Source organism: Phaethon aethereus, assembly GCF_964289735.1.
Source record: "Phaethon aethereus genome assembly, chromosome: 12".
In the NCBI taxonomy this organism is placed as follows: Eukaryota; Metazoa; Chordata; class Aves; order Phaethontiformes; family Phaethontidae; genus Phaethon; species Phaethon aethereus.
In genome coordinates, this window is record NC_138588.1 from 16,822,614 (window position 1) to 16,828,613 (window position 6,000).

Below are 6,000 nucleotides of genomic sequence, written 5' to 3' on the forward strand. Positions count from 1 at the left end.
AAATGGACTGTCAGGGGAATCTGCTTGACTCAGGATTACAGATTTTAGTCATAGGACATTCAAGTATGTAAGTGACTTTTTTCTCCTGGGGGAGTAGTATTCCATGCTCACATATATCCAAGTGCTGACCCAGCAAGGCCAGGCACAACAAATGCTTTTCACCAAGAAGCAGCCTTCATGAAGAAGTGCATTTAAAAAGGGCTTCTTTATCCACCTTCTTCCCAAAACAAGAGCAGAGAAAACACATTCCAACTTGGGAATCATGATTCACATAGAAGGCAACGAGCAGGAAACCAGACTATTTCTACGCAATGTAACAGACAACATCCTTAGGCTCACAACAAACATTTAACTTTGTACAGCCTTCTCCCGCTATTGTTTTATCTCACTAGGCCATGCTGTCACAAAGGACAGACCTTGCTCCACCTTTTGGGCAAGCAAGGTCCAAGTTGTCATGTCAGCCCTGCTTCTATAGAGACAAAGACATATTTGGAAAGATTCTGCTCACTACCAGGTTTCTCTGATAAACTTCATTCCTGTACAAGAAGAGGTCAATATCGGACACCGATAAAGAAAGTTCAGAAGTTGAAACTTCCATTGTCACAACAGTTATCCCTCAAATGCAACAAAAAGGGAGTATTCTTCCCTTATTTATTGTCGTATTTTAAGAAGTTTGTATTTATGGAAAAAAGCACAAGTAAGCAAAGTGAAATCAACAAAAATGCAGTAAAAAAGGTAGCTTTCTGAAGAACTGTATTTCTCTCTACACTTCATCACATACTGCTATGTATAACTTGTGAGTTTATAGCAGTCTTAAAGGAAGGAGAATACAGGATCACAGTTATGAACAAGCAGATCTTCCGCAAAGGGTTGAATTTTATCTACCAAGTCCTGTAATTTAAACATAATTTTTTTGGTACCCAGAGAGTCTCTCAAAGGCACCAGTTCCAGAAACCAACTATACGACAAGTGTAACTCCCATTAAAAGAACAAGTTAGTAGCTCCTGCATTGTCAAAGAAAAGACTGCAAACTCTAAGGTCTCTAAAAACATGAAGTCAAATATATGCATTTTAGCATTTCAGGATTTCTAAGCCAATCTAATGATTCTGGGGCAGACCTACCTCCTGATTCCTAAATGCTCTGTGAGGTAGTACTGCACACTAACAAAATGCCATTGGATCACAAATAATGGCTTCTGTGACTCTGCTAAATGTCACCACCTGATCAGTAAAATTTATTTCTAGATCTCTGAAGCTTAGCCACTTCTTTCCACCAATCAGAAGATGATGTTAAATATATCTGTGCTGATAATGCCTCCCTCCCTGCTCCTTTTATAAATACATTATAACTTGTCGATTTGATTCTGTGTTTGTCAAAAATTCACAATTCTTACATTATAGGGCATTCCCTGTTCCTGGTGAAACAGAATTTCATTTTGATTTCTGTTTCACAGAAAATTGTGCTGAAGTGACAATATGGAAAAATGTTTGAGAAAAGGAGGGCTCCACGCTTTAGGCAGGGCTAACCTCCAAGACTGCAGTCATATCAACACTTGAAATTTTTTTTAACACCAACTGGTTAATACAAACAAGGAATATGAGCCAATGCCTGAGAACACTTGCATTCATGTATTCTGTCAAGTCATTCTACCAGCAAAGAATGAGCTTTTACCACAGTTCAGACACAGCGTTAGTCCCATTGGAGAAATAAAGAGCACTGCCTGCTTGTAAAACCAGGAGATACACAGTAGTTCCTTACATGTGAACACAAGCCTATCAACACATAGACTCTAAGGAAATATTGAAGTGATGCTTTAAAATGCCACTAAGATTCCATGGATGAAACCAGTGGTCATTCTTTCCAATGACAAGAGCTCATCACATGGGAATGCCTTGATCCAAAAGCCACTGAAGCTACTGATAACCTTTACTTTATTGGCCCTTAGATCACAGCTGTACAGAAAAGAGATAGTGGCTCTTGCACTTACTGAGAAAATTATCTAGAGAACCAATGGAAAAAAAGTCACTTTTTTAAATAATTTCTTCCATATAAGGAGTATGGAATCTTCCTGTGAAGGGAAATTCCAAAACCAGAACCAAAATAAATACTGAATTGGGATGCCAAGTAGCAGCAGCACAGGACTGATGTGAAATAGCCAATAAGCAAGTCCTTAAGCTGTGATTTGAAGAAATGCAGTAATAAACCTATATGGCACATACTACATAATTTGATCTTGTTCATATACAGTAGATATTTTTATTCCAGACTTTTTTTTTCAGCATAAAGCACTTTGCATGCAAATTATCTGCAGGAAATTTAACAGTTGGCAAATACCCTGTAATTATCATACTTTGTTCAGAGATAAAGAAAATGGAGCAAGATGGCAATAAGACTTGATCAGCAGCACACAGCAGGTCAATGGTAGTGTTGAAAACAGAAGCTCACATTCCAGCAACTCACACATAGATCACCTAACCAACAGATAAGGCTACTTTCTCTCGTAATGATCCTATTGAGATCATATCAACACTGGAATATTTTTAGTGCAAGAACAGTTCCTGCTAAGAAGCCCCACATTTAATGCTTGGTAATACCATTTAAAAAATATGTAACGGATGTCTGCAGACAGCGTTGACAAGTGCTGATTGTTTAGCAGCAACCAAAATTATGAACTCTGACCCATCTCTGGGACTGCCATAACCCTGCAGGGAGAAGCTACACAAATTTGATGTGTGACATGACACTCACAAGTCCCCAAGAGAAAAATGGGTGGGACAGAACATTCCGGGCGAAGATAACAGAGTTGTTTTAAATTACAGAATTTGTATCTGTTATTGTCAACTAACACAAAAAAAAAAAAAAAATCAGGCAATACTGAAGCACACTATTTCAGCTATGCTCCCTTTATACAGGGTAACAGATGAGGCCAGACTCAGTGCCCATCAGATCATTCTGTTAATCAGTCTTTTTTATTTGTATCTGCTTAACATCTCCCTAATTAATCTTCTAAATGATGTACTAGACCATGCATTCTCCCTAAAAATCTAATATAGATAAACAGAATTTTCTAGTGTAATGTACTATCCTGAATGCAATAGAAGTTCTTTAAATGCAAAACACACAATAATCCACTTACTTAACCTACTATAGATTAACAATGCAATCATATCCACTGATCACATATTTAAACCACATATATTCACAACTGAATTAACTTTACAATTACCTGATTCATCCTCCAAACTGCATTTATATCAGGTTAAGCTGCTTTCTGAAAACAAAGTAATTAAACTGTATATGTGCCTACTTAAGGGAACAAGACTTTTCATAGAGTATGTTATCCAGCTAGCACTATGACCATCAGAAACATTTCACAATTAAAAGCCACAAAATGCTTTACCTATCTACAGTGGTAGAAGTGACATCATCCAGGTCCAAACTATTTAAGAAGCTGGTCTGATACAATAAGTTTTCTGCTCTTACTTTTTTTCCTACTTGCAAAAAAATAACAACCTTCTAAAACTGAAGCCTGTTATGATAATACAACACTACGGGGGACACAGTTAAAATTGCTTATGCATGGTCGAGTTCCATTTCCAGGTTTTTTAAGCACTTACAACCATCAGATCTTAATTTTCTCTAACTGAACAACTCAAAGGACATAGAAGTCTCTACACTGATGGCACTTCGCTGTCAATGATAAACCTGAGTTTTAAAGTAAAAAAAAAAAAATCCAAAGAAAGTATCACTACGAAGTGTCTGACTGGCACTTCTTCACCTCCATTTTCAGTACAACTGCCACTCTGAGTGGTCCAAATACCACACAACTGATGTCACATCAGAGAATTGAGAGTACTATGCAGAAAACCAGCTTTTGTGCTGTCATTGTCTGCACAGAACGACACACTCGAGCCAATCTAAGTCTTCAAGATGATTCTAGTAATTTTTGGTTTGCTTTCGGGCTTTGTTTAATGCATGTTTGCCTTAGCACAGTTACTCAGTTTGTCCTACAGCAAAAGCAGAAGTTTTATACTGTGATCACAAAACTCATCACCACCTATCAGCAACCTAATTAATTTTCTGCAATTAAATCTGCTGGAGCTCTGAATGAACCTGTTGTATGAAGTGTGAAGAGACAGAAATCTTGCACCATGCAACACCTCCAAGTGCCTCTGAAAGGCAGGAATCAGAAGTTGCTCCTTTAGTTCCAACGGAGCTGTTTCAGATTAGGGTCATCAGCAAGACCTGGGATTAGCCCTACTCCTAAATAAAACCTGACAAGCTATGTTCAGGGCACAATTATGACAAAAATCCTACCTACACTCACTTTGAAGGCCTCTATATGATAACCCAAACCAGATGACTTCTTATTTCTAACTTTGCTAAAAATTCCCATTTTATAGCATTTTTCTCCTTGAAAGGCAGTCTCTCCTCCTAGTCTACCTAACTCCATTGTCCCACTACATTCCCTGGGAGAGAGGTGATGGAAAAGAAAGCATCAAGAGTTACAGATGTCTAATTAATTTCAGCAATATCAAGTTTCATTTTAAACCCCTGATGAATGGGTGGAAATCACATCAACCAGCAGAGTACTACTAATTTTACACCAGGAAGAAGCCCGAGTTGTCAAGCTACAGCTTGATAGATCAAGTGGTAAGAGTGCATTGGCAGTTCCGTGAACAGCACTAAACTTGGACAAATTTGGGCTATTTTCAGTTCTTGCTCTTGCCACAGAAGACAGGAGAAATATGCACAGTAGACTGACATAATTTTAAGAGGCTATTAGGCAACTGTTTCATCCATGGCATTGTACGCTTGTATTGAGCTACTAACAACTTGTTACTTGAGTAGTGGTTTTTGATTAAAAAAATAAACTGCACTGATTCATCAACAGATGACCACACAGTGAGTTACAAATATTTCTACTCCTTTCGTTGGCTATTCGCATCATTGATGCAGCAACTTAAATCTGTCATCTCTACTAGCAGACATCATCATGCCGCTACGTAACCCATGTTGTATTGAAATCTTAAATATGAGTTTTGCCAACGCCTTGATTAAAAAAATATGAAAGATCGAATAAATGGAGAAAAAGGTGATGACGCTGGCAAAAGATACAGAAGAACTTCCACACAAGGAGCAACTAAAAAGCTAAGAATTTTTTACTTTGAAATAAGGGACAGTTAAGGTAGATTAACAAAATATTATATATTAACGTATATCCTGAAATAGCACAAAAATATCAAGTAGAGAACAAGTATCATTCATTTTATAAAGACTGAACAGTACCAGGCGGTAGATTTAAAAGAAACAAAAGGAAGTAGTTTTTCCACACAACATATTAACTTGGGGAACTCACTGCTGCCAGGTTGTCTAAACTGTTCATGCTTCTAGCACGAAAAAATACTTGGATGAATTAGTAGCAAGTGTGTCGAGGGCTATTAAACACACAAGTGTGGAAACACTGACAGCTGAAAAAATCTAAAGGTACAGCTAGTGAAGAAAAGGGCTTCTGAGATTCCCCTCTGCCACGGCGTATACCCCTGTAGCCTAACAACACGAGCAGCTCGAGTGTTGCTAGAATTTAAGCGCAGGAGAGAGCATAACAAAGCCAGAAGCAGGAGAGCGTGAAGACGAATACCAAACAGAGTTCATGGTTTGCACACTGTGCTTAGACAGACCAAAAGAACTGGCTCAAAACAAGAACAACTGCGACACGCATTCTTCGCGAGGGAAGTTATTCACTTCTTTTACTCTCTCATACAAACTGCTGGAATCAGCTCAGACTACGTGCAGTTAGTACTTCTGGTGGGACACCAAGGCGAAACGAAGCAGCTCCTCACACACCCTCTGGGTGCAGCCCCTGGAAAGCGAGCGTGCAAGGAAAGCAGCTTTGAAATGGCTACTTACACAGTCCAAACCAGGCAAAAACACGAGGAGCAGGAATCTCGCAGAGCCGACCAGAAAGCGCGCTCACAGCCCGGAGAGAGCGAAAGCTC